The sequence below is a fragment of the Callithrix jacchus genome, chromosome X, assembly GCF_049354715.1.
Source record: "Callithrix jacchus isolate 240 chromosome X, calJac240_pri, whole genome shotgun sequence".
Lineage (NCBI taxonomy): Eukaryota > Metazoa > Chordata > Mammalia > Primates > Cebidae > Callithrix > Callithrix jacchus.
Genome location: NC_133524.1, coordinates 111,272,244 through 111,290,423, shown reverse-complemented (window position 1 = coordinate 111,290,423; position 18,180 = coordinate 111,272,244). Strand labels below are relative to the sequence as shown.

At 39.5% G+C, this 18,180-nt stretch overlaps 1 pseudogene; it reads right to left on the bottom strand.

Annotated features, from left to right (window-relative positions):
• Nucleotides 1-2,928: 2,928 nt before the first annotated feature.
• On the bottom strand, nucleotides 2,929-3,691 carry LOC118150485 (transcriptional coactivator YAP1 pseudogene; annotated as a pseudogene).
• Nucleotides 3,692-18,180: the final 14,489 nt, after the last annotated feature.

The window sequence follows — 18,180 nt, the reverse complement described above, 5'->3', positions numbered from 1 at the left end:
TTAAATATACTTTTAGATAGAACACTTTATCAAGCAAGTGGTAGGCCACAAAACATAGGAATTAAGGATACTGCCAAGAGAGGGTTGAAGTGATAGACCATGCAACCTAAGTTTGATAGGGAGATAAAGCAACGGCAAAGGATGGTTCATATGGATGAAGTAGATGGGTCTTTGAGCTATGGTTGAAGAACCAATGTCTTGAGATTGATAGAGTAATATTCCTAAAAATTTTTCCAAATTGTATAGTGGCTAAATTTATTTCAGAGGTAATTAGTGATTACAAGGACCAGAGTGTTGCTATGGAAGTAGATTGCTGAAATGGGGTAGAAGTCATGGAAAATAAAGAGATTAAGGTACTGAAAGTTCAGAATGCTGAATGAGTCTTTAACATAGATTGAAAATACCCTAGAATTTCAGCACTGGAACATGTGTTTAATCTTCATTGAATGGAGGAACATTAGCAGTAATTGGTAGAATCTGCAACCAAAGACGATGCAGTTAGAGTTGATTGCATGAACTGAGGTTTTCACAAAATAGATATGTGAAATTCAGGAAGCAGTAGTATAAAATTAAAAGAATACTGATCTCATCACTTAACCCAGAGCTAAATTGAATGTGGAAGAAATAGCAACCTCCATTTGATGGTATGGCAAGAGATGGGTTATCCAGGGATAACTATTTAAATTAAGGTCAGAGAAGAAAGTTAACCATCAGTGAAGGAACACAGTTTGTTAAAATGTAATGGATGTTTTAAAAGGCACAATGGAGAGTTAAGAGATTAAGCCATCAGTGGTAAATTCAGTCAGGGGAAAATAAATAGTAGTTAAAGGAAGAATAGACAGCTGAATGAATTTACATCTTGGGAGGTGACCAAGGATAACAGGATATGTGTATTTAGCTGCTTGACAGTCATGGGAAAATCCTGGCCTTTCCCTAGTGGATGGCAGCGAATAGTTGTAGGTGGGTTACACTTCTGAGAGGTTTTGAGACATGCTGCATTCACAAGAAGGGGTTATTACCTGATTTGAATTCAAAGGCTCTAACTGATAGCGCTAAAGATTTACAGAGTAGATATGAGGTTCCTATCACCTCATTTTCATTTCATTGAGTCTTTTGAAGAGCCCAGGCCAGATGTTCTGCAGAATGTCTCACATTTGCATTTATTTGAATGCTTACTTGTGATTAGCCTCAGGTGAGACTTATCTACCAAGATCACCAGGGCAGTGGGTATACTTCCCACAGTATCACATCAATAGGCAAATAATGTTAAGCTGTTCCAGTGTTAGTGATGTCAACCTTGACCATTTGTTTAATGTGATGACCACCAGATCTGTCCATTGTGAAGCACTGTTTCTTCTTTGGACCAATCAGCTATAGAATGAGGGTCAACAGGGACACTTGATATAGACCATAGTGATATATACTCAGCAGGAATGCGAGAAACAGACAATAATGACTAGTTTACACATATAACCCACATACAATATAAATTTGTAAGAGCTATAAGAAAAGTTTTCATAAGAGCATACATCAGGGAACAATTATTTCTATGTGCCTAGGGTGGCTGGAGGGTTATAAAAATGAAGGGCAAGCTGAAGAACAAAGATGATTATTTGAGGGTTGGGATCTTAAGCATGAGTTAATAGTGGCTGAAGGTGGGTGGTAAGGGCATCCCAGATAGACAGAAATACCATTAGGAAAAAAAAAAACAGGTCTGAAACTACATAATTCAGCTAGGAGAAATAAATCCTGGATACTAGTGAGTACTAGTGTAAAAGATGCATGGAAATGAATGACTCCAGATGAGATTGGAAAGGTAGACTAGGTTAGGATATCAAAAACCTTTAACTTCATGCTAAGTAATTTAGCCATAATTCTATAAGTAATGGACATGAATGAGAGACTGTAAGCAAAGGAATACTCAGACTAAACTTTTAGAGAAATGTGTGGATGGCAGTGTGGCAGACAAGTTAAGTGGGGAAGATTGGCAAAGAGGAAATCTGAGGGACTAAGATTTTTGTGAGAAATGATGAAAGCAAAATCTAGGTCAGTGGCAGTGTGGTAAGAGAGGAAGGGACTGACATGAGAGATTTTTTTTAGGGGTGAAATAAACAGAAGTTGATAAGTGGCTACATGTGGGCATTGGAGACGTCAAGAATATTCCAGGCATTCTGACCTTGAATCACATTGCTGGTGATGCCATTAGCAATTTAAGTTAGTAGGAGAAGCAGATTTGGAATAGAGAAGATAAATTCTACATATATTGAATTTGAGTTGCCTAGAGGGCATTACTTCCTACTGTGGTTTCATTTGATTTTTTTTAATGAAGCTCCTCCCTCTCATTTTCTTTTATATTTCTGCTTGGATCACAGCGAGGAAATTGAAGTAATACAAACAATACACGTATTTCAGGTGGTCATGACAGAGAGCAAAACAGTTTAACCTAGAGATAACCAGGAATCAAGCAAACATTTCCTGGGCTGCACATTGCCAGTCTACCTTTGAAGTATTTGAGCAAACTTGGATTAAAACTCTAGGGAAGATCTCTTCTCACTTAGGGAGGCCAAGGTGGGTAGATCACGAGGTCAAGAGATCGAGACCATCCTGGTCAACATGGTGAAACCCCGTCTCTACTAAAAATACAAAAAATTAGCTGAGCATGGTGGCGCGTGCCTGTAATCCCAGCCACTCAGGAGGCTGAGGCAGGAGAATTGCCTGAACCTAGGAGGCAGAGGTTGCCGTGAGCTGAGATCGAGCCATTGCACTCCTGCCTGGGTAATGAGAGCAAAACTCCATCTAAAAAAAAAAAAAAAAAAAACTACAAAGCAATGCAATTTTATTCAAATGTGCTTTCCCAAATTTATATACAAAAGATGGTAATCAGAAATATCTAAAAAGGTTTGAGATAACCCTTTACCAAAACAAAGATCAAGCCTTGGGTCTCGCTGTCTTGTTTTCATGGTTTAGATAATAATTTCTTCAACTTGAGTCATGGCTTGTTCCTATCCAGCAGGAAGAGGACCTGAGGCCAAGTTCATACTCTGCTGCACTGGTGGACCGGTGGGGGCTGTAATATTTATCTGAGAGAGCACGGCCTTCCTGGGGTCCTGCCATGTTGTCTGATCTCTGTTATTTAAGAAGCATCTCTTACCAGAAGATGTCTTCACCATCTCCCAGCCTGCTGACAGAGATACATCATCAAGTATCTCCAAAGAAGACTGTCAATGATGTTGAGCTGTGGGTGTAGCTCCTGGGCCAGAGACTACTGCAGTGGGAGCCAGTGTCCCAGGAGAAACCGCTCTCAACTGCAAGGAATAAGCTGGAACATGCTGTGGAGTCAGGGTTCCTGCAGAGCCTTTGTCAGTACTGGCCCGTCGGGCGGTGGGATTTGGGCTCCTGCTGCTTGAAGGAGTCAGGCAGCTTCCAGAGCCTCATGGGCACAGTCTGGGATATGTTGACCATCATAGCATTTATGACGGTGCTCAAGAGTGCCTCTGGATCGGTCTCCGAGTCCTCTTGGATGTGCATGATCTGGCGCACTGTGAGGAGTGACTATGGTGCCGCCTGGGTCGCCGGGGGTTGCTGGTTGCCCCGGCCCAGATGGCAGATCCTGTCCCTGGGAGGGCTGTCCAGGCTGCTTCCCTTGGCCCTGGTGGGCTGGTTGAGATGATGGCTGCTGCCCAGGATCCATGGTTTCTGCTTTCTGTGATGTGGAACCCCGACCAGGTGAGGGAGGGCTCCGCCAGGACTACCCTGCTTAACTGGCTGAGATGACAAAGGCGGTAAGGGCTTTAAGCCAGGTGATGCTGGGTGGCTGAAGCAGTGCTCTTCTCTCTCTCAGGGCCTCTTGATGGGTAGGGGGGTGCGCCATGGCCCCACATCCCATACCCTGCACATCTGCCCCATGCTGCTCTCTGGCTCTACTGGTCTGTGTACCTACTTTTGATAAGCTTTATGAAGTCACTAGAGCCACTTAATTTCTCAAACAAGAATAATTACCCCAAAGGTTGACTCTTAAGGAATTGCAAAAGTTAACTAGATAAAATGGTTCTTTTTCCTTAGAAGCCAAGGGTTTGTCCCACAAAGATAAACCAAGTATTTTTTTCTTGAATTTCTTCGTTTTTTCTGTCAAGCTGTTTTTATTTATTATATCCAATTCCACTGAACTCTCTAATTTCAATAAGTTCTAAAAATAAATCCCCTAGAGGAGAAAAAATAATGAACAAAGAGAGAAAATAAGCCAACACTATTTCTTGGAGGAACATGCACAACTGGCTATGCACTAATAAACAACATCCAAGAAGACACTGGGTTCTTAAGAATTTTTCCTTAATTATGGTCATGATCTGTGCCTTCCAAGAATAACAGTATGTGCAGTATTTTAACATTGGTAATAAATCTCTATTTTCATTAGGGTTTTTCAAGTCATGACATGTAAACAAAGATGTCTGTCATATATTCCTAGGAAAGTCAGATAAGAAACCTTTCAGCTACAAAGTGTTTATCATTTTGAAAAATACTTTAACATAAATGATAGATTTATGAGACTTAAATACAACCTCAAGAATTCTAGGATACTCAAAAGTTTCAAGGTATGGGTGATTTTTGTTTTTGTTTCCACTAACCCAAAGCAAGTTCGTTCTTTTGGCAACTCCACCACTGATTTCTTCTTCTTTTAATTTAGTTTATTTTGTGTAATGAGCAAAGGCTATAACTCCATCTTCCCAGATGCTTTTTTTTTAAAAATAAATGTTCTCTCCTTGGACTATCTCCCAGTTTCCTCTGTTCTAAAGCTGGTCTAATGTAATTTTGATTCTGAATATTATTTGGGGTGAGAAAACAAACTAAGATGGAAACACTCTAATGGGAAAAAGAGAAAAAGCCATAATACCCATTTGCCTGTAGTATATATTTCTCTTGCTTATAACTTCTTTCCACTCTTGTATTCTTCCTCTGTTTGTGCCCAGAAACTTCACACTAATTCCACATCTTTCAATCTTCTAGATCAACCCTGAATCTGATTTAGTATTTAAAAAAAATAGAGATTAGGAAAAGAAATACTAAATAGCATGAGGAAACTGCAGAAAAAGAAAAGCTATTCAGTCTCCTTTCCCATATCCACCCTCCTACTTTTGCACTTTCCTTCTGTTTATGCATAGCCTGATTTTCCTTCTTATATGGCCTTGCCCTTTGCTGTCTCATCAGCTGTTTCCTCTAGTAGAAATATTAGTGGGCACATCTAGAAGTATTATCCCTTTCCCAGGCTTTTGCATGTTACAAAACGTCTATTGTAGACTAGAATGCTTTTGAGGCCCAAAGAATGAATTACTGATGATTTAATGAAATTTGATTCACCATTTCTATAAGGGTGTTCTTTGTGTCTCTACTTCCATACCTCTCACTTTCCTATCTGCTTCCCCCCAAAAATCTCATTCTACTAGCTATCTCAGTCTGACCAGGCTTTGGACTTGGCCAATTCTCAGAAGATGTTAGTATTCTCACCAGAAAAGTATGTGATGAATATCTGTGTGGGGGACTGTAGGAGGGAGAACAATATCTAAATGTATGTACACACACACACACACACACACTCAAGAATGGACAGATTTGCAAACTTTACTGAGAGTTGTAATTCCATTCTCAGAGTGATAAAATTCATCCAAACAACAAACAATAACATAACCTCTCCCACAAGAGACATTTGCTCAACCATTGCATTCGGGGAAAGAGGATTTTTATCTGTTTTAGGAAACTCTTCTTGTATCTATAATCAGCTGATTGCTAGCTTATTCTCAAATTCTTTTACAGTGAACTGTGATTAGCAGATCTGTGATACACGCTTGAAAATAAGCTTTTTAAAAGTCATACAGAATCTGTTTGACAAGTTCTCTCTCTCTCTTTCTCTCTCTCTCTCTCTCTCTCCCCCCTTCTTTCTCTCTCTCTCTCCTCTGTGTGTGTGTGTGCATGTGTGTTCCATTTGATTGGCTTTTCTACATTTTGCAGGGGAGCAGTAGGTACTGTAGGGGCAGGTACTTCTGCCCTGTTGCTCTATGGAACTATAAGAGACAGCCAAGATGGCCTGCAGAAATATGGGAGGAGAGAAAGACTACATAGAGGCTTAACTCTACAGAGGCCATCCCAGTCTTAAAGATGGACAGGAAAGAGAAAGAGAAAGAGGGAGAGAAAATATAAGCCTTGCCAGGCCATAAGGAAATCATATGCTTTAGTGTGAAGTTCTTCTATGACCCATTGAAAAAGCACAGTTTGAATAAATAAAAGACAGATAGTAATAAATTGGATTTATTATTATTGCCTACCAATCTTGTTTTCCCCTTTTTCCTGGACACACAGCTTAGACTACAGTTTTCCAGCCTCCTTTGCAGTTAGGTTACACCATCTGTCTAAATTCTCTCCAATGGAATTGGCGCCGAAGTTACATGTGTTAATTCCAAGACTTGCCCATAGAACCTCCACACATACACTTCGGAACTTTATTTGGCTCTCCACAGAAAGGAATGGTGAAAAACAAACCAACATTGGAAACCACATGTTGAAAGCAGAAAAGCCACCTAGTGACCTCTATATTCTCCCTGGTTGCTATACAGACAAGAATTGACTCTATGTTGCATTTGAACCATTACATATTTGGGTTAATTCATTATAGTAGTTTAGTTTACCCTACTGTGTTCCTTGAGAGCATGGTATCCACTATAATATGTGGTACAATGCTCAGCATAGAATGGGTGCTCAATAAATAGTTGAATTAATAAGCTACTACACTAACCCCTTCATGAAAGATCTCCTAAAATGTGTAATTACTATGGAATGCTAAGCTGCAAAATTTCTTAATTCACACATAATTTTATTCATTTTAAATGGTAATTGATATTTAAGTATTGAATACTTACGTATTACCATCTTTTACAAAAAAATCCTCATAAGGTAGACGATATCATCTTCATTGAACTCAGAGTGTTAAGGCACTTTCCCAAGGCCACACAACTCCTACATAGCTAAGTCAGGATTCAAATTCAAACCTGTCTAACTACAAAACTCTTTCCAATACATCATGCTTCCTTAAAGATATGTTCAGTTTAATGCATTAGGTTTTTTTTGTTTAGATCTGTGATCTTGAGGATATAATGTTTCAGAGCAAAGCGTAATCACTGGAAACCCAATAAGTCCCTCAATAAAGTTGTCACACATGAGCTATGTAATCTTACTCAATTAATAGAACTGTTTTATTAATCTGGTAATCAACTTATGACCTCTTACACTCATTTCTAAGTGATCTTTAAATATAGAGTAAATATAGACTGTGTGTGGTGGCTCATGCCTGTAATCTCAGTGCTTTGGGAAGCCGAGATGAGAGGCTACATGATAAGTCCCCATCTCCAAAAAATGTAAAAAACTTATCCAGGTGTAGTGGCGCATACCTGTAGTTCCAGCTACTTTGGAGGCTGAGGTGGGAGGATTGCTTGAGCCTCAGAAGTCAAGGCTGCAGTGAGCCATGATGATTTTGCCACTGCGTTACAGCCTGAGTGACAGAGTGAGACTCTGTCTCAGATAGATAGATTGATAGATAGATAGATAGATAGATAGATAGATAGATAGATAGATAGATAGAAGATAGATATAGGTATAGATTTATAGAGAGGGTAAATATAGTAAAAACTCAGCTAGAAGGCTTGGTGAGATGATTTCCTGCTGAAGGATCAGAAAGCAATGGAAAATGATTTGTATTCTAGCAAAATTCAGGAATTCATTTTCTTTTTTTAATTACACTTTAAGTTCTGGGATACATGTGCAGAGTGTGCGGTTTGTTACATAGGTATACATGTGCCTATTCCTCCACATCCTCTCCAGCAACTGTTGTTTCTGGACTTTTTTTTTTTGTTTGGACGGGTGGAGGGACGGAGTCTTGCGCTGTCATCTAAACTGGAGTGCAGTGGCATGATCTCAGCTCACTGCAACCTCTGCCTCCCAGACTCAACCTTAAGTCTCCTGCTTCAGCCTCCGAGTAGCTGGGACTACAGGCGCGTGCCACCATAGCTAGCTAATTTTTGTGTTTTTTTGTATTTTTAGTAGAGATGGGTTTTCACTGTGTTAGCCAAGATGGTCTCGATCTTCTGACCTCATGATTCACCCACCTCAGACTCCTAAAAGTATTGGGATTACAGGAGTGAGCCACCATGCCTGGTCCAGGACCTTTTTTTATGCTTTAAGTTCTGGGGTACATGTGCAGATTTTGCAGGATTGTTACATAGGTCTATACATGCCATGGTGGTTTGCTGCCTCCATCCCCCATTATCTACATTAGGTATTTCTCCTAATGTTATCCCTTCCCAACCTCCCAACCCGCAGCTATCCCTCCCCTAGCTCCCTACCCCCCAACAGACCCCAGCATGTGATGTTCGCCTCCCTGTGCCCATGTGTTCTCATTGTTCAACACCCCTTATGAGTGAGAACATGAAGTGTTTGGTTTTCTGTTCTTGTGTCAGTGTACTGAGAATGATGGTTTCCAGATTCATCCATGTTCCTGCAAAGGACGTGAACCCATCCTTTTTTATGGCTGCATGGTATTCCATGGTGTGTAGTGCCACATTTCCTTTATCCAGTCTAATCTTGATGGGCATTTGGGTTGGTTCCAAGTCTTTGCTATTGTAAACAGTGCCACAGTGAGCATATGTGTGCATGTGTCTTTATAATGGAACAATTTATAATCCTTTGGATATATACCCAGTAATGGGATTGCTGCATTAAATGATACTTCTATTTCTAGATCCTTCAGGAAACCCCACACTGTCTTCCACAATGGTGGCACTAATTTATACTCCCACCAAGAGTGTAAAAGCATTTCTATTTCTCCACATCCTCTCCAGAATCTCTTATCTCTAGATTTTTTTTAATGATCACCATTCTAACTGGAGTGAGATGGTATCTCACTGTGGTTGTGATTTGCATTTCTCTAATGACCAGTGATGATGAGACCAGTGATGATGAGGTTTTTGTCATATGTTGGCTGCATCAATGTCTTCTTTTGAGAAGTGTCTGTTCATACAATTTGCCCACTTTTTGATGGGGTTGTTTGTTCTTTTCTTGTAAATTTGTTTAAGTTCCTTTTAGATTCTGGATATTAGCTCTTTGTCAGATGGATAGACTGCAAAAATTTTCTCCCATTCTGTAGGTTGCCTGTTCACTCTGATGATAGTCTCTTTTGCTATATGGAAGCTCTTTAATTAGATCCCATTTGTCAATTTTGGCTTTTGTTGCCATTGCTTTTGTGTTTCAGTCATGAAGTCTTTGCCCATGCTTATGTCCTGAATGGTATTGCCTAGGTTTTATTCTAGGGTTTTTATGGTTTTAGGTTGCACGTTTAAGTCTTTAGTCCATCTTGAGTTAATTTTTGTATAAGGTGTAAGGAAGGGGTCCAGATTTAGTTTCCTGCATATGGCTAGCCAGTTTTCCCAACACTATTTATTAAATAGAGAATCCTTTCCCCATTGCTTGTTTTTGTCAAGATTTGTCAAAGATCAGATAGTTGTTGATGTGTGGTGTTATTTCTGAGGCCTCTGTTCTGTTCCATTGGTCTACATATCTATTTTGGTACCAGTACCATGCTGTTTTGGTTACTATAGCCTGGTAGTATAGATTGAAGTCAGGTAGTGTGATGCCTCCAGCTTTGTTCTTTTTGCTTAGGATTGTCTTGTCTGTACAGGCTATTTTTTGTTTTCATATGAAATTTTTAAAGTAGTTTTTTCTAATTCTGTGAAGTAAGTCCATGGTAGCTTGATGGGGATAATATTCAATCTATAAATTACTTTGGGTAGTATGGCCATTTTCACAATATTAATTCTTCCTATCCACGAGCGTGGAATGTTTTTCCATTTGTTTGTGTCCTCTCTTATTTCCTTGAGCAGTGGTTTGTAGTTCATGAAGAGGTCCTTCACATCCCTTGTAAGTTGTATTCCTAGGGATTCTATTCTTTTTGTAGCAATTGTGAATGGGAGTTCACTCATGATTAGACTCTCCGTTTGTCTACTATTGGATTATAGAAATGCTTGTGATTTTTTGCAGATTGATTTTGTATCCTGAGACTTTGCTGAAGTTGCTTATTAGCTTAAGGAGATTTGGGGCTGAGATGATGGTGTGTTCTAATATACAATCATATCATCTGCAAACAGAGGCAATTTGACTTCCTCTCTTCCTATTTGAATACTCCTTTATTTCTTTCTCTTGCCTAATTGTCCTGGCCAGAACTTCCAATGCTATGTTGAGTAGGAGTGGTGAGAGAGGACATCTCTGTCTTGTGCCAGTTTTCACAGGGAATGCTTCCATCTTTTGTCCATTCTGTATGATACTGTCTGTGGGTTTGTCATAAATAGCTCTTATTATTTTGAGGTACGTTTCATCAATACCTAATTTATTGAGAGTTTTATTATGAAGGGGTGTTGAATTTTATTGAAGGCCTTTTGTCCATCTATTGAGATAATCATGTGGTTTTTGTCATTGATTCTGTTTATGTGATGGATTACATTTATTGATTTGCATATGTTGAACCAGCTTTGCATCCCAGGGATGAAGCCAACTTGATCATGGTTGATAAGCTTTTTGATGTGCTGCTGGATTCAGTTTGCCAGCATTTTATTGAGAATTTCCACATTGATATTTATCAGGGATATTGGCCTGAAATTTTCTTTTTTTATTGTGTCTCTGCCAGGTTTTGGTATCAGGATGACACTGGTCTCATAAAATGAGTTAGGAAGGAGTCCCTCTTATTCTATTGTTTGAAATAGTTTCAGAAGAAATAGTACCAGCTCCTCTTTGTACCATTGGTAGAATTTGGCTATGAATCCATCTGGTCCTGGGCTTTTTTTGGTTGGTAGGCTATTAATTACTGCCTCAATTTTAGACCTCGTTATTGGTCTATTGAGGGATTTTACTTCTTGGTTTAGTCTTGGGAGGATGTATGTGTCCATGAATTTATCCATTTGTTCTATATTTTCTAGTTTATTTGCATAGAGTTTTGTTTATAGTTTTCTCTGATGGTAGTTTGTATTTCTGTGGGATCATTGGTGATATCCTCTTTATCATTTTTTATTGTGTCTATTTGATTCTTCTTTCTTTTCTTCTTTGTTAGTCTGGCTGCTGGTCTATGTATTTTGTTGATCTTTTCAGAAAACCAGCTCCTGGATTCACTGATTTTTTTAAAAAGATTTTTCATGTCTGTATCTCCTTCAATTCTGCTCTGATCTTAGTTATTTCTTGTCTTCTGCTAGCTTTTGAATTTGTTTGCTCTTGCTTCTCTATTTCTTTTAATTGTGATGTTAGGATGTCAATTTTAGATTGTTCTTCTGTGGGTATTTCTCCTGTGGGCATTTAGTGCTATAAATTTCCCTCTAAATACTGCTTTAGCTGTGTCCCCATGATTCTGGTACATTGTGTCTTTGTTCTCATTGGTTTCAAAGAACTTATTTATTTCTGCCTCAATTCCATTATTTACCCAGTAGTCATTCATGAGCAGGTTGTTCAGTTTCTGTGCAGTTGTGTGGTTTTAAGTGAGTTTCTTAATCCTGAGTTCTAATTTGATTGCACTGTGGTCTGAGAGACTGTTTGTTATCATTTCTGTTATTTTCCACTTGCTAAGGAGTTTTTTACTTCCAGTTATGTGGTCAATTTTAGAGTAAGTATGATGTGGTGCTGGGAAGGATGTATATTCTGTTGATTTGGGGTGGAGAATTCTGTAGATGTCTGCTTGGTCCAGAGCTGAGTTCAAGTCCTGAATAACTTTCTTAATTTCCTGTCTCATTGATCTAATATTGACAGTGGGGTGTTAACATCTTCCATTATTATTGTGTGGGAGTCTAAGTCTCTTTGTAGGTCTCTAATAACTTGCTTTATGAATCTGGATACTCCTGTATTGGGTGCATATATATTTAGGATAGTTAGCTCTTCTTGTTGCATTGAGTCCTTCATCATTTTTGCCTTTTTGATCTCTGTTGGTTTAAAGTCTGTTTTATCAGAGACTAGGATTGCAACCCCTGCTTTTTTTTCTTTCCAATTTCTTGGTGAATATTCCTCCATCCCCTTATTTTGAGCCTATTTGTGTCTTTGTACATGAGATGGGTCTCCTGAATACAGCACACTGATGGGTCTTGACTCTTTATCCAGTTTGCCAGTCTGTGTGTTTTAATTGGGGCATTTAGCCAATTTACATTTAAGGTTAATATTGTTGTATGTGAATTTGATCCTGCATTATGATGCTAGCTGGTTATTTTCCTCATTAGTTGATGCAGTTTCTGCATAGTGTCAATGGTCTTTACAATTTGGTATGTTTTTGCAGTGGCTATTACCAGTTTTTCCTTTCCTTATTTAGTGCTTCCTTCAGGAGCTCTTGTAAGGCAGGCCTGGTGATGACAAAATCTGTCACCATTGCTTGTCTGTAAAAGATTTTATTTCTCTTTCACTTATGAAGCTTCGTTTGGCTGGATAAGAAATTCTGGGTTGAAAATTCTTTTCTTTAAGAATGTTGAATATTGGCCCCCACTCTCTTCTGGCTGTAGGGTTTCTGATGAGAGATCCACTGTCAGTCTGATGGGTTTCCCTTTGTGGGTAACCCGACCTTTCTTTCTGGCTGTCCTTAACATTTTTCATTCATTTCAACCTTGCTGAATCTGACAATTGTGTCTTGGGGTTGCTTTTCTCAAGGAGTATCTTTGTGGTGTTCTCTGTATTTCCTGAATTTGAATGTTGTCCTGTCTAGGTTGGGGAAGTTTTCCTGGATAATATCCTGAAGAGTGTTTTCCATCTTGGTTCCATTCTTCTCGTCACTCTCAGGTACAGCAATCAAATGTAGGTTTGGTCTTTTCACATAATCCCATATTTCTTGGAGGCTTTGTTCATTCCTTTTCATCCTTTTTTCTTTAATCTCGTCTTCACATTTTATTTCTTTAGTTGATCTTCAATCTCTGGTATCCTTTTGTCCCCTGATTCTTTCAACTATTGATAATTGTGTATGCTTCACAAAGTTCTCGTGTTGTGTTTTTCAGCTCCATCAGGTTATTTATGTTCTTCTCTAAACTGGTTATTCTAGTTGGCAATTCTTTAACCTTTTTTCCAGTGTTCTCAGTTCCCTTGCATTGGGTTAGAACATGCTCCTGTGGCTTGGAGGAGTTTGCTGTTATCCACCTTCTGAAGCCTACTTCTGTCAATTCATCATACTCATTCTCCATCCAGTTTTGTTCCCTTGCTGGCTTCATCTAGTTTTGTGATTCTTTAGAAGAGAAGAGGTATTCTGGTGTTTGGAATTTTCAGGCTTTTTGCACTGGTTTTTCCTCATCTTCATGGATTTATCTACCTTTGGTCTTTGATGTTGCTGACCTTTGGATGGGGTTTCTGTGTGGATATCCTTTTTGTTGATGTTGATGCTATTTCTTTTTGTTTGTTAATTTTCCTTCTAACAGTCAGGCCCCTCTCCTGCAGGTCTGCTGGAGTTTGCTGGAGGTCTACTCCAGACCCTGTTTGCCTGGGTATCACCAGCAGAGGCTGCAGAACAGCAAAGATTGCTGCCTGCTTCTTCCTCTGGAATCTTCGTCCCAGAGGGGCACTTGACAGATGCCAGCCAGAGCTCTCCTGTATGAGGTGTCTGTCAACCCCTACTGGGAGGTATCTCCCAGTTAGGAGCACAGGAGTCAGGGACCCACTTGAGGAGGCAGTCTGTCCTTTAGCAGAGCTTGAGCACTGTGCTGGGAGATCCACTGCTCCTTTCAGAGCCAACAGGCAGGAACGTTTATGTCTACTGAAGCTATTCCCATAGCCGGCCCTTCCCCCAGTTGTTCTGTCCCAGGGAGATGGGAGTTTTATCTATAAGCCCCTGACTGTTGTCTTTCTTTTAGAGATGCCCTGCCCAGAGAGGAAGAATCTAGAGAGGCAGTCTAGCTACAGCAGCTTTGTTGAGCTGTCACGGACTACACCCAGTTTGAACCTCCTGGAAATTTTGTTTACACTGTGAGGGGAAAACTGCTTACTCAAGCCTCAGTAATGGTGGATGCCCCTCCTTTCACCAAGCTCCAGTGTTCCAGGTTGACTTCAGACTGCTATGCTGGCAGTGAGGATTTCCAGCCAGTGGATCTTAGCTTGCTGGATTCTATTGGGGTGGGATCTGCTGAGCTAGACCACTTGGCTCCCTGGCTTCAGCCCCCTTTCCAGGGGAGTGAATGGTTCTGTCTTCCTAGCATTCCAGGTACCACTGGGGTATGAAATAAGACTCTAACAGCTAGCTCAGTGTCTTCCCAAATGGCCACCCAGTTTTGTGCTTGAAACCCAGGGCCCTGGCAGTTTAGGCACCTGAGGGAATCTGCTGGTCTGCGGGTTCTAAAGACTATGAGAAAAGCATAGTATCTGGGCTGGAATGCACCATTCCTCATGGCACAGTCCCTCGCTGGTTCCCTTGGGTAGGGGAGGGAGTTTCCTAACCCCTTGCACTTTTCAGGTGAGGTGATGCCCCACCCTGTTTCAGCTCACTTTCCATGGGCTGGATCCACTGTCTAACCAGTCCCAATGAGATGATCTGTACCTCAGTTGAAATACAGAAATCACCCACCTTTTGCATTGATCTCACTGGGAGCTGTAGACTGGAGCTGTTCCTATTCTGCCATCTTGCCAGCCACCTTCTAGGAATTCATTTTCTGATCATAGAACAAACTGATGCAATGGTGTCCAAAACTACAGAAATACACTCTGAAATTTTTTTAGATCGACATTGGACTTGAGAATGGAAATATAAGAATACCTGGGGATTTCATCTCCACTGATTTATCTTCTCTGCTGCCGGAATTCCCAAGTGGCTTTGTCATAGCCTCTGTTGCCCTGTTATTGAAGGTACTGAGAGATCCATAGGTAGGACTTTGAGACATACCAGAACCTGAGAAATGGTCTCAGTGGCCTTTTGAAGATGTGACAGGGAACTTCATTCAGGAGAAGGGGGCTTTGTTGGATCCTTCTCAGAAGAATCTCAATAGAGATATGATGGAGAAAACCTCCAGGAACTTGGCTTCTGTAGGAAACAAACAGGATGATGACAACATTCGAGATCAGTTCAAAAATCCTGGGAGAAATTCAAGAAGTTATATCATAGAGACTGTGTCGAAGTGAGGAAGGTAGTCAAGTCATCATGGGAAACCTTCAGCCAGATTCCAAATGTTAATCTGAACAAGAAAAGTCCTACAGGAGTAAAACCATGTTAATGTAGCATGTGTGGAAGTTTTCATGTCATTAATCCCTTGAGAGGCATATTGTATGTCACACTGGACTCAAACCATGAGTGTGGAGAATGTGGAGATAAGTCACATAAATGTAAACAATGTGGGAAAGTCTTCATTTCTCTCAAGACTATTCAGAGAAACAGAGTAATACACACTTTGATTTTCTCAGTTCATTTTGTAAACATCAGAGAATGCACACAGGAAAGAAACCTTATAAATATAAACTGTGGTAAAGCTTTCATTTTCTTCAGTACTCATTGAATACATACAATAGCTCACACTAGAGAGAACCCCTATGAATTAAGTAATAAAGGAAAGCATCCCATTGTGCCAGTTTCATTTAATGACATAAAGGTTTCCTTGTGACTTTAAATTGCCTATGAACATAAGAAATGTGGCAAATCATTCGGTCTTTCCAGTTTCCTTCAAAAACATAAAATAACTCATATCGGAGAGAAACTCTATGAATGTAAGAAATGTGGTAAAGGCTTCAGTTGTTCCAGTTCCATGCGAAGACATGAAAAAAAAAAAACTATTCTGAAGGAAAATCTTTATGAATGTACAAAATGTGGTAAAACCTTCATGCATTCCAGCTTCCTTAGACTACACGAAAGGACTTCCTGTGGGAAAAAAACTCTATGAATGTTAGAAATTTGGTAAGGTCTTCAGAGGCTCTGGTTCCCTTTATGCACATGAAAGAACTCATACCGGAGAGAAAGTCTGTGAATGCAAGGAATATGGGAAAGCATACAGTTTTCCCAGTTCCCTTTAAAAATGTGGAAGAACCAGTACTGGAGAAAACCTCTATGAATATAAGAAATGTGGTAAAGTCTTCAGTTTTTCCAGTAATGTTCAAAACCACGAAAGGACTCATACTGGAGAGAAGCTCTTTTAATGTAAAAAAAAATGTGGTAAAACATTCAAATTTCCCAATTACTTTCAAAGACATGAGAGGGTTCACACTGGAGAAAATCCTTATGAATGTGAGAAAGGTGATAAAGCCTTCAGTTTTTCCAGTTCTTTTTGAAAACATAGAAAGATTCACAGAGAAGAAAACCTTTATGAATATAAACATATGATTAGGCCTTCGTTTCCAGATCCGCTGGAAGAGATGAAAAAACATTTTTCTGGGAAAAACTTTATGAACGTAAACCAGCATTGGAAGGCCTTTATTCCTCTCATATCTTTTTTTTTTTTTCATTAAATAACACATTGTACATTTTTTATTTTAAGACAAACCAGAAAATGATTACATATTTGAGATTGCTTACAATTGCAAAAGAGTCTTATTTCAAATTATACCAATAAAAGAAAATACTTTGAATAATGATTTTTTTATTTGTATAAATTTAAGGGGTAGAAGTGTAATTTTTTTACATAGTTTTATTGTATAGTGGTGAAGACTGGGCTTTTAGTGTATTTGTCACTCAAATAATGCACATTGTACCCACTAAGTGATTTCTTATTCTCTACTACCCTCTCATACCCCTATCCTTCCAAGTATTCACTATCTTTTTTTTAAATTGCATTTTAGGTTTTGGGGTATATGTGAAGAACATGCAAGATGGTTGCATAGGTACATGAGGCCAACAAACATATGAAAAAATGCTCATAATCACTGGTCATCAGAGAAATGCAAATCAAAACCACATTGAGATACCATCTCACGCCAGTTAGAATGGCGATCATTAAAAAATCTGGTGACAACAGATGCTGGAGAGGATGTGGACAAATAGGAACACTTTTACACTGCTGATGGGAGTGGAAATTTGTTCAGCCATTGTGGAAGACAGTGTGGCAATTCCTCAAGGACCTAGAAATAGAAATTCCATTTGACCCAGCAATCCCATTACTGGGTATATATCCAAAGGATTATAAATCATTCTACTATAAGGACACATGCACACAAATGTTCACTGCAGCACAGTTTACAATAGCAAAGACCTGGAACCAACCCAAATGCCCATTGATGATAGACTGGAGAGGGAAAATGTGGCACATATCACCGTGGAGTATTATGCAGCCATCAAAAACGATGAGTTTGTTTTCTTCGTTGGGACATGGATGAATCTGGAAACCATCATTCTCAGCAAACTGACACAAGAACAGAAAATCAAACACCGCGTGTTCTCACTCATGGGTGATGAACAATGAGAACACATGGACACAGGGAGGGGAGCACTACACACTGGGGTCTGTTGGGGGAAAATAGGGGAGGGACAGTGGGGGGTGGGGAGCTGGGGGAGAGATAGCACAGGGAGAAATGCCAGATATAAGTGAAGGGGAGGAAGGCAGCAAATCAAATTGCTACATGTGTACCTATTGCATTTCTCTCATATCTATTGAAAGACACATAATAATGTACACTGGAGAGGGATTTTATAAATAAGAAGGCTCTTTGGATTAAAACCCTAGTAGTTTGTAAAATAGAGAAAAGTCTTCTATTTTAACAATTACTTCAAATGTCATGTGAAAATTCCCACTGGAAAGTACTCCTATAAATCTAAGTAATTTGGAAAGCCTGATGCTTGAAAGAAATGCACATAAGTGAAGTGTTATATCTGTAGCTCATTCTTTTTTTAAAATAAAGATGGGTTCTCACCCTGTCACCCAAGGCTGGAGTGCAGTGACATGATAATTGCTCACTGCAGCCTCAAACCGCTGGGCTCAAGGGATTCTCTCACCTTTACCTCCTGAAGTTCTGGGAGTGGAGTAGTGAACAAAGACACACTAATTTATTAGTTTATATTCACCATATTGCAAGATATTGCAGTTTACATGTTCCCAGTTAGAATTCCCAATCACATTATCTAGTTTGAAATAAACTAACCCTCACAAAATGAATGTAAGAGATTACTGCAAAGAATATCGAAGGTATTACTAAGAAAAGCTCAACTGAACAACAAATTGACAGCAT